The sequence below is a fragment of the Rhipicephalus sanguineus genome, chromosome 3, assembly GCF_013339695.2.
Source record: "Rhipicephalus sanguineus isolate Rsan-2018 chromosome 3, BIME_Rsan_1.4, whole genome shotgun sequence".
Taxonomy (NCBI): domain Eukaryota; kingdom Metazoa; phylum Arthropoda; class Arachnida; order Ixodida; family Ixodidae; genus Rhipicephalus; species Rhipicephalus sanguineus.
Genome location: NC_051178.1, coordinates 186,751,876 through 186,765,832, shown reverse-complemented (window position 1 = coordinate 186,765,832; position 13,957 = coordinate 186,751,876). Strand labels below are relative to the sequence as shown.

At 49.1% G+C, this 13,957-nt stretch overlaps 1 protein-coding gene across 1 annotated transcript in view; it reads right to left on the bottom strand.

Annotated features, from left to right (window-relative positions):
* The window catches only part of LOC119386187 (filamin-C), a 179,896-nt gene that overhangs the window by 90,659 nt on the left and 75,280 nt on the right, over positions 1-13,957 (bottom strand).

Here is a 13,957-nt window from a genome sequence, read left to right as displayed (position 1 = left end):
CGACGCCGCGCAACGCCAATCTCAGACCTCGCCGGCTTGGCGCAATGCAGGCAGTGTGAACAGGGCGGCCACGACGAGTCAACAAACTACAGAGCTGTGTACGCGCACAAAGAGAGGAGAAAGAATGAAAGAACCCGCACCGCAGCTTTGCTCGCTTTCCACGGCTTTCGGCCAATTTCGCTCCGCGGGACTTGATCAGAGAGAAAACTCCTTCACATTTTCTTTTCTCTCTTTTTCTCTTCGTTTTCTTTTCGTCTCCTTTCTTGCACCTCGCTCGCGCAACTCGCTCCATTCTTTCACCCATCGTAGCTTCGAAACTCGCAGGAGCGAAGCATTGTATGCAGTGTGCAACCGTGAAATGAAGAAAACGTTCTGCAACGGGTTGACAGTGGAGACACATCCGCGTTCAATGCATACTTAGTACGACCTCACGGGCCTCGAGGGAGCCCTGGGGGAACGCCTCCTTTGTGCATGTGTGTAGTCTCGCTTGTCTGTGATTGTGTGCGGCATTCGTGTGTCCTTGTGATCACTGCATATATGTCATAATTATCGCCCGGCTCCCGAAGTAGCGAGCCAGGTGATCAATCAGGCTAATATGTCCAGAATACAATTAAAATTTGTAAATCTGTACCACATGATCTCAGTTGCCCTTCGCATGCTTACACAATTAAGCATTGAGTAGGGGTACGACGACAGCGAATTTTAGAACCGAATCGAATACAAATCGAATAGCGATGACACCGAATCGAATATGAATGCGAATCGGAATACTATATTCGAAAAGTTTACGAATGGTAAGGCAACCATTTTCAAAGCAGCCCAAGAATTCCACATTGTAAACCGACAAAGAAAAATACTAAAATTTTGTAAACTGAGGCAAACTCGTGTACATCAGCAACTAGAACCTTAAAAATATTTTGTAAGTGCAGGTTGAAATACAGAAGTGACTGCAGTATTCGACGTGGCACATTGTCAACAGATTTTAAATAAAAATTATATACATAAATATTAAACAATATTCATCAGTCAACATCACCATTAATGTCATGATGAAGATGGTGGATTGATGACCGACTCTGTCGCTTCCGCGACACCGGAGTTTTAAGCAAAAACGCCTTCATCCTGTGATCAATTTCGCTACGTTAGTTCCGTAAAACCTTGGGCTGCATGCATCTCCGTAGTTCGACGATTAAAACAAGAAACGTTACGCCTCTCTGTTCCAACGTTTCGTTCCTTTGAGGTTTTTTTTTTCATCGGACCTTATCGTCGAAAATATTAGTATTCGGTTTTTCTAATATGCCGTATTCGATCCGAGTATCGGATACGATATATTAAGAAATAAATATATATATATATATATATATATATATATATATATATATATTGTGAACGCAGTCACTGATTGTTCTTTGTCAACTGGACATATCATCGTCATTTGTACAACTTCCTCATCTGTAGATATCATCATCAGTGTGGGTCAGCTCGAGCTCGACTCAAATAAAGCGGTTCCTTATTATATATATATATATATATATATATATATATATATATATATATATATATATATATATATATATATATATATATATATATATATATATATATATATATATATATATATATATATATATATTATACGGCATATTACGGGCTTCTACAGTATACATAAAGTATATGACTTAGTCGCTCTTAGAGTTGGCACGTGATGCTACTGCTTGTGCCCTATAATACTCCACAACTTTAGAAGGCAAATAACAATTTATGTCGTAGTGCAAGGTCAACCTGCCTGAGAACGTCTAAAACGTCAATATTGTGCACAGCAGCGCTTTATTAATTGAGCCATCAAAGTAAAGGCAGGACACGGTTTGCGCCACCAGTGGGGCACTTTTGTACTACAGTAGGATGACGTAGAAGGCCCTCAGTACAATTAATCACTAAACATTCAGCTCTGCTGCGCCGGCTGACGGGTAGTAAAGAAGCGAGCATGGCAAATGCTACATCACCAGCTCGTTTTCCGAGGCGGGCGGTTTGAAATGCGCTACCGGTATGCGCGCCGAGCCCTTAACGAGCCCTTAAAAGTCATCTCCTTTCCTTCATTCATAGCGAGGGTCTCGCTCTGGCAGACTTGATGCCTTAAGGTAGTATGCGAGGGATTATTAGTCAGCTGCCTGCTCGTAAAAAGATCGCGTGCTACGTGACGCCAACAGGCAGAAAGAGAGTGTTCCACACTCGCCGCCATGGCTGCGATTGGCGCTGACTAACACCCCTAGGTTTAAATGTACGTATATACCCCATAAAGTGGACGGGAGGATGACCGCCGCCGTAGCTCAGCGGTAGAGCATCGGACGCGTTATTCGAAGGTCGCAGGTTCGGTCCCTGCCGGCGCCAAGTTATCTTTTCGTCCACTTTACTTTCTTCACATTTATATCCCAATTATTACAAATAACATCCCCTATACTTTCCTCGGCATTATTGTCTGTTAGTTCTCATTAATATTAACAAAGGAAAAACTAGCCCTCAAAAGTCGTCTTCTTTCCTTCATGTTCAACTAAGCATTTACTTGGCACGAAACAAGCACTACGAGGTTTCTGGAACGCTATTTCAACAATCCACGTCGACTCAATATTTGCATTTAGAGTCCCTTTAACGGGACACTTTTGATGCGTGACCATCATGCATGCCCACTTTTCGCCGTATGTGCAAGCTAGCTCAACAGTGCAGAGCGAGTGCGGTGAACCGCAGATTTGTATAGTCGTATATTTTGTTGAGTTCATCCCGATGAAGCCACCGCTTGCGCACTTAATTTGTGTCTTGTGATCAATGTCCGTTTGTTCGTGGTCGATGTTCGGCGGCCGAATGGCTGTGACGCTGACCTTAACTTTGCGTGCTATAATGTGCCGAGGGTGTTCTATTACCTGCCGCGGCGGCGGCGGCCACGTTTTCGATGCGCAATTAAGCCTAACGCAAGAAATTAGGCCACGCGTGCGGTTCGATTTAGGTGCACGTTATTATACGGCGTCAACCAAAGTGGCCGTGTGTAAAAGGAGAAAGCTGGACTAGCATAGGTTTGAGCAATTTTATATTAGCAGCGAAAAAGGAGAGAGAGAGAGAGAGCGAACAGACGCACTACACGAAGATGGAAGGGCATGCTTTTTGGGAAGGTTCGTATAATGAACTAACTGCTGTGGAAATCGTCGTTCGGAGTTCCGCATATACGATGACCATTAAATCAAATTTCGGCGTGTCGCGTCGCGAAAACGGACTCCGTGCATTAGAAGGATTGGCGGTCACGCATCGCCTGTGTGAAAGCTGTCAGTTAACGCCACAGCAGCAAATATGGAGCTTAGGATAGTGGGGTCGGGTGTATAAAAGGTGTCGGTAAGTGTGAGCTCCGCGTACAGGTGGACCACGCCTGGCGGCGCGCATCGGCGGCTCCGTCCCGGCTTCGCCGATGGGCGACTGCAGCGCGGGTTTCCTCGTGAGGCGTCCGCGTTCTTTCGCCTATATATACGGGGGCATGTATACGACGCCGGCGGTGTTGCAAACTGCGAGACGACCCGGCTCAGCCAAACTGTCAAGTGGGCGTGCCGTGCGGTGCGCGCTGAGCAAACGGGCCAGGGGCGAGCCTTCTTCCGTCAGTGCGTGTGCCGCCCGAGGCGCGAACGTCGGCCTACTTGCTGGGCCTATTTGCTCGTCGTCGTCGTTTCGCGCAGGGTGTGTTTGTGTCCCGTGCGTTCGTTGACCCAAGTACGCCTGTCCCCACCCTCCGGGGAGGGGGGGGGGGGGAGGGGTCGTACTCGAGAGACCATGTAACGTGAGAAACACCGAACGCCGTTACTGCCTTTTCTTGCACATGCGCGACGCGTAACGCGTAACACGGCTGTACAAATGGTATATCACGCATAATACTATGTGGTGTTGCGTCGTCGGTGAATGTGCTATGAGCATAGGTTGGCAAACTCACTCATGAGCCGACGCACTCAGACTCAGATCGAGCCGTGAGCCTGAGTCTGAGTGAGTCCAGCTGAGTAATATTTTGGAGATTTCGAGGCCGAGTGAGTCCGGTTGAGGAAAATGTTTGCGAGTATGAGTCCGAGTGAGCCCTAATCGCAAAAATATATTTCTTTGAGTGAGTGTGAGTGAGCTCCGCATTTTTTGCCGACCTACGGCTGTGAGACCTTGTAATGCAACGAGCGAAACCAATTAGATATGAAAGCCGGAGCTTCTGGTGAACCGACTGGAAAGATTAAAGCATACAAAGACGGGACAAGCACTTCTAAGGAACATTGGCTATACAGTCGAAAAAGAAGCACACCTGCCCCAGTCTATTGCCCACGAAACCAAGGATAAAATACATGTGTGTACAATACCAAGGAACATGCATCCGGAACATGATAAGGGAAGAAGACAAGCACGAGCACAATTGTTACAGCAGAGGCTTGCGAGCTATAAGCAACAATGAGAGCGTACGATACACGGATGCTGCTAAATGCCGAGGAGTAAACAAATATGTAGCCAGCGTGGTGGATGAAACGGGTAAAGAGCTCGTTGCTGCTTCGACACATGCAAATGATGTAACCACCGGCGAGGAACTGGGCATTGCGTTAGCTCTGAGTACAAGTTCTTCATCAGTAACCATCGTGACGGATTCACAAGAAGCGTGTCGAAGATTCCTAAAAGGAACAATTAGCAGATCAGCCCTTCAAGTTCTCCTCAAGTGCGACTTCGAAGACGCAAGTATCCTCTGGACACCGGGACATGAATCTATAGCGGGGAACCGGGCGGCACATGCCGAAGCCCGAGAGCATACACACCGGGCTACTCCGCAGCGATATTCGGACTCCGGTAACACAGAGGAGCGAATACCGAGGAAATAATCAGAAATACTCGCGCGCTACAGGAAGCAACGACGCCACTATCCACCTGCTCACAAAAGGTTGACTAGAGAGCAAGCAGTGACTTGGAGAAGGCTCCAGGCAGGCACTTATCCGCGCGGTACACTACTCCACGCAATGTATTACGGCCACTTCAGTAGGAACTGCAGATACTGCCCGAAGAGTGCTAACACCCTTTACCACATGATGTGGGAATGCCGAAACAACCCAAGTATCCCGCCCATAGACGAACAGAGCATCCAAGAAAATTCCGGAAGACCAGTGGGAGGCGTTGCTGACGTCACTAAACCCAGAGGACCAGCTCCGGCTGGTGGACAGGGCTCGGGCATCAGGAACAAGCCATGGCTACCTGGAATAAGGAAGTCACCCACCTCTGGGCGAAGAGAACTCGCGCCTGGTCTGACAATAAAGTTTAATTCTCTCTCTCTCTCTTAAGAGCGCACCATGGTTGCAGAATATAGCACCATCCTTGCCCCTTCATCAAGAACCAATATAATATAAAGAGTACACGCTCGGTTGTCTACCTTGCATCGGGTCGAAGAGAAAAATAGTACACAGAAACTAAGAAAAGAATCATTCTGCACAAGCATTCTATATAGTGCTTTTAGAGCCTGGAATAGTGCCTTGTGGTTACAGAATTGGGAAAGTTTTATTACTGGGGAAGTGCGTCTCTCCGTGGCGCCGGGCTCATGCGAAGTCACGTAGACTTCGCTCTTTCTTTAGCACCAGAGGCTACTGAAACTTAACTGTCCTGAATCGTAATTCTAATCGTAACAGAGCAAACAGGTTCGTGGCTTCGACAAACGTGAATCGTACCGCAGTGGTTCGCGCCGGCACACACTGCACAATTCCAACGGGAAAAACTACTTCGTTCTTGAGCAGTGTATATTTACATACCGACCTGGGTGTCTCGTTTACATTTTAAGTGCGTTTAACGGAGGGTTCCCTATACGCACGTCCGCTTGTCAGCGCTCGTGACTTATGAAAGGAAGAGCTCTTTTCTGTTCGGCTCGTGCATGCCCAGCGCATGCTTACCTGGAATACACAAAGAAGCCTAAAAAGACCCTAGTGCGCGCCTCGGTGGTATAGTGGTTTATGGTGCTTCGAAGGTCGTGGGTTCGATCCCGTACGGGCGGTCGTATTTCAATGGAGATGAAATGCTAGAGGCCCGTGTACCGTGCTAGAAATTTCCGGAGCCCTCAACTTCGGCGTGCCTCATATCGTGGTTTTGGCGCGTAAAACCCCAGATATTGATAGAAATTATTTAAAAGAGATCGTCGTACAGAATCTGGGCGATTTCACTAGAAGCGCATACAAGTCGGTAGAAGGTTTGAAGCGGACGCATACTCTAAAACACGTGACTCACTGTATATAAGGACGATGACCGGCGTAACAGGGCGTGTACACACGTAGCGTGCTCGCCGATGTCTAATGACGTGTAATAGCAGAGAGCCTTTGTACAGAAAATGATATAACTATACAAAGGTGGCGAAAGTTTGGCAGAAGCAGTCTATTAAGCCTCACGGACCTCTCTGGCAGCGGCGAGTGATCTGAAGTGATATAGCTGCTGGAGGAAGAGGCGGGTTCCGCTGTAGGTGTGACCTCCTTTTTTGACATTATGGCGACGAAACTCCAGCCGCTCGTGGCAGTTTCGACAGTTCGATCGGCTTCACACTCCAGGTTTTTTCCTACGTTCGACTATTTGAACGATAGATTGGAGCTACCTGGCATTCTGTCGTGTCTATACGCACGCGCGCACGCACCTACGCACCGTTGGCGACTGTGAAATTACACGCTCGTGCCCAGCTTTTCGATCCTCTTTCATAAAAAAAATGGGAGCAGTTTTCTTATTGGACTTTTTTTAAAATCTAATATAGAAAAACTGAGCAGCGGCTGCAGCCTTCATCGTCTGCAGAATCCTTCGAGAATCGCGCAGCCTCTAATTTAAATATTCGTTAACTTTTCTTTTCTTTAATTGTAAGACACCACGCGGTACACACAACGGACGTGCCACGTCAAACGAGAATACAAGAGTGGTATCGTTATATACAAAGTGAATTTTTGTGTCGTGAATCGCGGGACATGCATTCAGCAATAGGTGTCTGACGTACAAATCCATATTCTCGTTAACAGCGGCTAGTTGGCTACGGCCAACACACTCCTTGATCAATCTACCCACGAGTGTCGGAATGATACGGTTTTTAACATTAGAAAGCGACGATGGCTCTACTGAAATTTATGCGACCAACCGGCAGCCTCGTTGAACGACTCTGACAAACCCACGTTTTTTTATGCGTGTTTTTTAACAAGGCTTCGGCTAGTAACCTTACGTACAGTGGTGTCCACTCTTAGGGTGAACACGGCTCAGCGTGTCCGCGCTCCGAGGAGCGCCAGTGCACCTGGCGCAGGCGCACACAGTGAGTCACTGTGCGCATGCGCCGCTAAGCTTCGATGCGCGGCCGCCATTTCCATCCTCTCTCTCCCTCCTCCCTCTGTCTCTCTTACCACTCACATTCGACAGAACCCGGGGCATGCTGACTACAGAACGGGATAAAGAGACGACCCGGACGGGTTGACAAGAAGCTGAAGAGAATCTTGTCGAGTGCCTATCGCTCTATACCGTTATACACGTTCCCTATACGCACCTCCGGGGACGTCCTGAATGGCAGCCATTACACGCTGCTCGTCCTGACGTTCGCAACAATTTGGCACTTTGACGGGAAATCATCGATATGTAGTCACACGTGTTCGGGAGCTCTCTTTCAGAAGCGGCCGAGGATGAAGAGGAGACGTGGTCTTTGTGTTCACAATTCCAGACGCCTTCTCAATATACGCGCGCTCAATGTTCTGCCCACATCGTTCCCCACGGGTCGTGTATATGAAAAGGCGCAGCCACAGGCACGTATTTCGCCACGCTTGTTTCAATTTCCCCAGCGCCTCCTTCCTATTCTGGCGACAGGCGCGCACAAAAGGATCTCTCTGCAGTCGCTTATAGGCCGAGCACGTTCTTCGTTGCCGACGCATTCAAAGCGCGCAACCGCGAGCTCCTTTTCGTCCGTCTGTCGGCTCGCGATGCCGATGCCGATTGGCTGCCGTCGCCGCCGTCTTTGTGAGTCGGCGACGTTAGCTATTCTCGTGTCCCAGATAGCGAGACGGACAAGGAGGTGGTGGAGAATGCCGGCTCACTTCTCCTGTCTCTGAAAATAGCCCGCTTTGGAAGAAGCAACTCAGCTGACTCGAGGCAGTCACCTCGTGTCCGCGTCGCGGTAACCTTTCTTCCTCCTCCCACCTCGTCTGCTTTATTTTATTATTACGTCCGTCTCAAGCCGGAGGGCGTCTCGAGAGGTCCTCCACGTGTCCTGTTGATCTTTCAAAAGACTAATCCGAAAGGCAAGACTGACGAAGTTTTGAGGAAGGGGGGAGGGGTGTGGTTACAAAAAGAAGTCGTCTGTCCGTGAAAAGTGTGTCAGGCGGAACACGGGTGCACCTTACGCATGCAGGAACTGTCGGCACCGTGCGTCGGAATGATCATCGGGTGACTTGACCGATTAACATATATCGACTGTTTCAGAGAAGTGGTCGTGGAAACTGCGTGGTTGGAGAACGCCTATAGGAGTGAGAAACATTTTTTTAGTGTGTATACGGGTAGAAATAAAGTGGGAGGAACCACTAGTCCGGCGTCCCTAGGACGATTTCAACGACCGCATGGGGCGGTTAGGTTAAGGCCCTGTGGGCATCATAGCCCGGGATATCACTGACCACGCGAATTTCTCTGACTAGCACTGTATTCTAAAGCGCACTGGTGTGTTTTTACGGGTGTACGATTCGAGAGAGAGAGAGAGAGAGATGATAAAAGGAAGGCCGGGAGGTTAACCAGATATTAGCATCCAATTTGCTACCCAGCACTGGGGTGGGGGAAAAAGGGACAAGAAAGAGGGTGTAGATAGAGAGGGAGAGGGGGAAAATAGAGGATAAAAAACGCATACACACACAGGATAAAAACAACACACACAGGAAGGGCGTTCTGGTCACAGTCATTCAGAAAGGCTGGTCGATCGCAAGAAGTGCAGTAGCGCTTGCATAACGTTGATAACGACAATGAAATTATCTCAATCCACACAGCGATGGGGAAGAGATAAAAAGCTCGAAAAGGTCTCAGGGATGAAACGTACATACTTTTTTTGCATTTAGCCTTTGTGCAGTTGGCAAACAGTTGTTAGTATACTTCACGTTAGTATAGGAAGCAAGCAAGACTATATATAGACAGCGATGAGTTAGGTGTGGAAAGCAGGAAAGTTAACCACGTGCGCATTATAAAAGTGAAAAAAAAAAGATTAGTGTTTCCACGAAATCAAACACTGATGTATTTCTTAGCGCTGATGCCGTCAGAAGAATAACTGCGTACTAGTGAAACTAGCATTTCTGAACAGAAGACATGCCGGATCAAGCGAATCCGGCACAAATCAGCCAGTTCTCGGTTCTTTGCCGTTCCGAGCGTGCACGGGTCGTTCACTATAGAACGAGCGATCGAGAGCGCACAGCACACCTTTACTGTGTGTTTATTCCTACCCTCTCCACGTGTTTGCGTTGTCTACGATGGAGAGCGCCAAGCATACGACGCTGCAAAGCTCGGCGGCACGATAGCAATAAGCTGACCCAACTTGGGACCACTTTCTTCAGCGCACGTGGTACCGCGCCACAGCACGCCTCGTCCGGCCTGTATGCCTCGAGCAACACTGCACACCATCAACGTAACGCAGCGGAGACGCCCTCTCGCGACCATCCCATCGCTCTAAGCACGCGAGAGAGTTCAGTTTAGCGCACGCAAGAGGAAGCTAGGAGCAGCGCCCAGCAATGGGACTCCGATCGCCCCGGTCATGGCAATGAACTCTGCCGCGAAAAAAGAGCCAGAAAAAAAGCGAAAGGCGGAAAGACAAAGGATGCATTGGCCCCTTCCCTCCAAGACACTTCCTTTTGTTTCTTTCTTTTGCATATTCTCGTGCTCTCTCTCTACTCGCTTCTTCCTCTTCGCCCCGACTTTGTTTTGTTCTTTGTCTGAGCGAGACACCCTCAAGAAGTGACGGATGGCGTGCTGCTTTCATTACTGTAGTAATACGCCCCCTAGTCGCTTTCCCTGTATTGCCGTAGAACTGTCTTATTTATGAATTCCTGAACTGGTATCTTTGCAGTTTTCACCTTTTTGTTTTTTTGAGAATTTTCCCGAAGGATCGTCAGCCGCCGTCACGGTTCGTCCACTTCGGGCTCGAGCGTCGTATAGTCGTTGGCAAGCAAGCGGCCGCGCGTGCGACGTCCCGGTCATCCGCCATTCCCCGGAAAGAAACTGGAATATAACGCCGCCGCCATGAACTCACCGAACCGAGAAAACGAAACGCCCCCCCCCCTCCCCCCCTCCCCTCCTCCCCCCACCACCCCAAACCTTTCCCGTACTCAAGCACTCTCTCCCGTAGGGCCATCTTTCCTCGCGTTTTCTCCAAACACTAACCAATAAAAAAGAAAAACAATTTGATCACCTACCACGCACGCAAACAGCGAGCATTCGTAGGCTGTGTTGTGATAGCCGCCCTCACGGCGTGAAGGCATACGCTTCTATATACGCGTGAGGCGAAGCCATAACACGGCACGTTAACTTCATGCAAGAACACACCGGGAAGACTTGGGCAGAGGATGCGAATGGGTAGCAATCACCTATTCAAGACGGAAAGGCGTTCGCGTCAAACGGTTATGACGGGATGTGCAAACAGTGGAAGAACCCTATACTTAGAACTATAAGCACGGCCTTGAAGCGTTATATAGGCTCACTTAGGCCAAAGTCTCCAAGGGACTACGAAATGGTAATAACAGAAACGACGACCGGAAAGACGCGACGAACGAGACGAGGAAAGACCCCCCAATAGCACAGAATACATTATCGCTGATAATAATAATATCTGGGGTTTAACGTCCCAAAACCACGATATGATTATGAGAGACGCCTTAGTGGAGGGCTCCGGAAATTTCGACCACCTGGGGTTCTTTAACGTGCACCTAAATCTAAGTACACGGAAGGAAGGAAGGAACACAAAAAGGGAGAAGGCAGGGAGGTTAACCAGACAGCAGTCCGGTTGGCTACCCTACGCCGGGGGAAAGGGAAGGGGAGTGGAAAGATGGGAGAGACAAAGAGAGAGAGAGGGGGAGCGAGAAAAAAAAAAGGAAATGATCAATAAATGAGCTGACACGTATGTGGCGGTGGCACTGTACAACAGTCATAGGCGTTCACAAAGGCCCGTAGTTCTTAAGAAGCACAAAAGTGCTTTAACTGCCTTGTGGGCCGCCGAGCGATGGGGACGGTGCTCCAGCAGCATCTGCACGGAGAGCGGTCGATCGTCCAATCGTCGCATCGCGTCAGAGAGTTCGTCGTTCAGAGGCAAATCGAGGGCAGCGGCATAACAGATGATCAATGTCTTCCTCAGTACTGCAGACCTCGCATGCTGCACTGTCGGTCACTCCAATTAATGTTGTGTATGCCTTCGTGAAGGCAACTCCTAACCAAAGCCGACATAGAAGCGAAGCTTCACGTCGACGAAGTCCGGATGGAGGTCGGAGTTCCAGCGTAGGGTTTATTTGGTGGAGTCTTGTACGTCTTATACTTGGCATGTTCCACTCCGCCAAACAGAGACTACGTGCCAGGTGACGAAGCTGCCTTGCAGCGTCTGTCCTAGAAAGAGGAATCGAAACGGTGGTCTCTTCTTGATGGGATGTGCGAGCAGCATTGTCTGCGGAAACATTGCCACTGATCCCGCAATGACCAGGTAGCCACTGAAAGTCAACCTCGTGGCCTTTTTCTTTGACGCGGTGATGAATCTTCAGAATTTCGTACGTAAGCTGTTCGTGGCATCCGCGTCGGAGAGCTGACTGCAGGCACTGTAACGCCGGTTTCGAGTCGGAGAAAACAGCCCATTTGCTCGGTCTCTCCGAATCGATGTACTCTAGTGCACAACGCAAAGCCGTAAGTTCTGCCGCCGTAGATGTAGTCACATGGGATATTTTGAGTTTTAGGGTGATTTCTCGTGCTGGTATGACCACTGCACCACCGGAACTGGACACCGTGGTTGACCCATCGGTGTAGATGTGCACGTGGTTACTGTAGGTTTCATGGAAGAAAAGTAGGCTCAATTGTTTTAGTGCTGGGGCGGGTAAAGCCGATTTCTTCTGCAGTCCTGGAATTGTTAGGCGTACTTGTGGAAGGTACAAGCACCACGGAGGAAACACCTGTTTCTCAGCAGGCGCATACCCTGATGTAAACGATGCGCGATGGGCATGGTCAGTTGCACTAAATGTCGTGCGGGGCCTTTCAGCAGCGAGGCTTGCCAGGTGGTGTGAAGGGTTCCTGGCATATTGCCTGAGGTAAGTGCGCATGGTCTCAACGGTGGTGTGTGTCGTGATTGAGTAGTCCTGGGCAATGGCAATGGTTTCAGCTGTTGAAGAGCAGCGTGGTAAACCAAGGCATATCCTAAGAGCCTGAGCTTGAATGCTTTGTATCGTACGAAGGTTAGTTTTGCAGGTATTGGATATTGCAGGTAGGCTGTATCGCAGGAACCCAATAAACAATACCCGGTACAGCTGTAGCATAGAATGTATAGACACTCCCCAAGTTTTCCCTGCGAGGAACCTGAACAAGTGACAGATAGCAGTCAGCCGCTTTTTCACATAGTTTACGTGAGGGGTCCAAGACAGGTCTCTGTCGATTACGACTCCCAAGAACCTGTGACTCCTGCTGGATGATACACATTGGCCGTTGATTGATATGCCGTAAGCGGACATTGGCTTTCTGGTGAATGCCACGACTGCGCACTTTTCACTTGCGATCTCGAGTCCTTGATTACGCAGGTAGCGCGATGTCACTGTGGCTGCCTTCTGAAGTCGAGCGCGAAGTTGAAGCCGCGTCACAGCTGACGTCCATATACAGATCGCGTCAGCATAAATGGAAAGTCGTACGCTGCTTGGCTGGTTGTCGACTAGTCTAATGAGCGTCAGGTTGAACAATGTCGGGCTTAGCACTCCGCCTTGAGGGACTCCTCGGCTACCGTAATAATCGGGTGTCGGGCCATTCTCTGTCTGCACGTGAAATGATCTCTTCTGCAAGTAGCTGTGCACCCACATATACATCTTGCCACCAAGTCCTACCGCTTCTAACGCGCTTAGAATGGCTTCGTGGGTGACATTGTCATAAGCCCCTTTAACGTCTAGAAACAGATCAGCAGATAATCGTTTGCAGGCCTTCTGATGTTGGACGTATGTCACCAAGTCAACCACATTGTCTATTGACGAGCGACCGCGTCTGAACCCGGCCATAGCATCTGGATAGATTTCGTAATATTCTAAGTACCATTCCAGACGCGTGAGGATCATCCTTTCCATTACCTTTCCCACACAGCTAGCTAGCGCAATCGGGCGGTAGGAGGAAATGTCCAAAGGCGACTTGCCAGCTTTGAGGAGTGGAATCAGGCGACTTGACTTCCATTCCTGTGGAACCAGACCAGTCTCCCAGTAGTCATTGTACAGCAACAATAGCGCCTTCCGAGCTTGATCTCCTAGGTGACAGAGGGCACGGTAGGTAATGCCGTCAGGTCCCGGCGCTGAAGAACGTCTACACAAAGCCAGCGCAGCGTTTAGTTCTTCCATAGAAAATGGACACTCCATGCGGGGGTCACGTGAAGCTAGTGGGCAGTCGGGCGTTCCCATCTCCGTTTCTGCGGAATTTGCCTCACCGGCAATCCTTCTACAGAAAGATTCTGTGACGGCCATCTCCGTACATTGTAGATGTAGTGCCAAAGATTTAAACGGATGGCGTTGACCGAAGGTTGTATGCAGACCACGAACAGTTCGCCATATAAGCGACAAAGGCTTTCGTGGATCCAGGGACTCACAAAAAGATACCCATCGGCGTGAAGCCAGCTTGTTCATGTGACGCTGTATTTTCTTTTGTGTGCGTCTAGCCAGTCTCAAATCGTAATTTGACTTTGTGCGTCTATATCAGCGTTCCGCACGACGGCGAATTGCTC